This window comes from Selaginella moellendorffii, unplaced genomic scaffold (genome assembly GCF_000143415.4).
Source record: "Selaginella moellendorffii unplaced genomic scaffold, v1.0 SELMOscaffold_60, whole genome shotgun sequence".
NCBI classification, from domain to species: domain Eukaryota; kingdom Viridiplantae; phylum Streptophyta; class Lycopodiopsida; order Selaginellales; family Selaginellaceae; genus Selaginella; species Selaginella moellendorffii.
This window is the reverse complement of record NW_003314321.1, coordinates 242,629-245,233: the sequence shown is the minus strand read 5'-3', so window position 1 is coordinate 245,233 and position 2,605 is coordinate 242,629.

The following is a 2,605-nucleotide window of genomic DNA, read 5'->3' as shown; positions in this document are numbered from 1 at the left end:
AAACTAGCCTCGTTTAGTTGAGTCTTTTGGCAACCTGGATTGAGTAAGGTATTTGCGATAAAATCCTTGAGGACGGTCTTCTGAACATGCTTCGGAGTTGCAGATGAGTTTCTCATAGTCTCTTCCTGTATAGCATCTTTGAAACGGTTGAGAAAACTCCTTTGTATCCCTACCTACATTGGATGCATATGTGTGCCAACATGCACTACAGCTCTTCCAGCCACTCCATCCCGTGGAAGAAAGTAGTACATCTTGGCCTCGCAGATAGCATGACATAGAGGAGCATTTTTGCTGAATCGACATTTGAATCCAACAGCAATGGTGTCATAGGCTGGAGGATTGACTGCAAACCCTTCGAAAAATATAGAGTTTCTAGAGCAGTCTCGATTGCATGCTTCATCCACACAATCTAAATGCCTGCCACAATGAACTATAGACACTGTGCCTTCAAAATGTTGGAAGTGTGTGGTCTTGATCTTGCACCAATTGTGGACATCCTGCTTGGTTTCCATCCCCTTCCGTTTGGAACCTGTGCTGCTGACAAGAGGTGGTAGCTCGAAGAAAATGTTGCCGTTGTAGGAGGATGGAAGCTCACTCACAAGCCTATACAAAAACAAGTGCACGTCGATTGAGAGGCGTGAAAACTGGAAAGCATTGCTAACGGCTTTGAATATTGCTGAAGTTGGAGCTGGAGCTGGTGAATTTGGTGCCGACACTAGCATGACATCTCCACTTGAACTAGAAGAGGACGAGAGGATAACGACTGACTCTTGCTTCACATTCACTTTCGCTGGAGCGCATTTTGGCATTTTGACTAGAGATCTGAACACTCGAATCTCCTTCGACTTGGAATTTTGTAAATCCCATTGTTGTCCACCCTCGCCCACACCAGAAAGAAGAAACTCCGAGTATGCAACTATACCGGTGTCGTTGCAGATCACAGCCTCTAAAGAAATAGAGCCAAGACGAAGATCAAAATGCCGACATAAAAAACTTTCAGAAACAATACTCTGAGAGAATGAAAGAGGTGGGTGATCTCGAAAATGAAGAAGAAACCTCTCCATCCTTCTCAATAGGTTTTGGAGTTCTCTCTCTTTATGCTACTTGTAAAAATCTATAGTGAAACATAATTGAAATTTAAATAGAGTAATAAGAAGACAACGTACAAAATGAATTTAAATTCTATAGCAAATTTAACATGTGTAAGTGTGACAGTATTAATATTACTGTCATCTATTATGATGTCTGATGCATGTATACACATAGATCCAAGGAAAGATTTTCAGCACGTGAAGTTTGATAGTTAATAATGATACCAGTAATGACATTCTGCTATAACGTGTCAAACCAAGAGATCCAATCTAACTATCAGCACGTGTGATATGTCAAGTTGTCAAATTTTAAGTGGTAGATGATAATAAATCTTGTCAAATCTTATTCTTCAATAACAGATTTGATTCGTAGTACAACTCAAGTTTTATCCATAATTGTGAACACTGCTCAATGACATTTAAAGCATGTGCCTATTGTTTAGGATCTAATACAACACAAAATAAATTTCTGGATGAGGATTCATCCATTCATAGATGGATATAGTACAACATATTTTAATGTGCCTTATTTATACTCTTTGAAGTTCTTGTAACGATTCCAAAATATGTACAAAATATTGATGAGAATGCATCATTTCTAGATAATTTGTAAAATATAATATCATATCTCTAATAACAGAAATGTTGATAGGTGCTAGTTATACCATCATTAAAATATACAAAATAAAGAAGCATAATTTACATATAATAATAATGATAAGATAAAATAAGATCAAAGATATTGTGATGGTTGAGATTTAGGTTATTCGGAATGAATGGCCAGGATTAGAGATTGGTTAGGGTTAGGGCAGCCGTCAGGATTAGGGTTAGGGTAGCCGCCAAGATTAGGTTACTGTTCACATCGTGAGTGGAGCGCGCGAGAGATCGAGAGATTGAGCGCGAAGGAGATCGAGGGATTGAGCGTGAAGGAGATCAAGTGATTGAGCGCGCAAGAGATCGAGAGATTGAGCGCATGAGCGGGAGAGATTGAGCGCGCGAGCGGGAGAGATTGAGCGCGCGAGCGGGAGAGATTGAGCGCGCAAGCGGGAGAGTTTGAGCGCGCAAGCGGGAGAGTTTGAGCGCGCGAGCCGGAGAGATTGAGCGCGCGAGCCGGAGAGATTGAGCGCGCGAGCGGGAGAGATTGAGCGCGCAAGCGGGAGAGTTTGAGCGCGCGAGCGGGAGAGATTGAGTGCGCGAGCGGGAGAGATTGAGCGCACAAGAAATCTAGCACGATCAAGAAATCAAGGGAGGAAAGATGCCACCAAGGGTGAGTTTCGATTTGATTGCTTCCACTTCCATTTTTTGAGTCCATTGCTTCCATTCCATTGCTTCCCTTTTTTTTCCTTGATTGCTTCTTTGCTGGCCGAGATCAAGCTCGGGCCGGCCACCTCGGGCATTTTTGCTCGCCGAGGGGCCGAGGTTATTCAAATAACCTCGGCCCCTCGGCGAGCAAAACTGCCCGAGCTTGAGCTCGGGCCGGCCACCTCGGGTAGTTTTGCTTGCCGAGGGGCCGA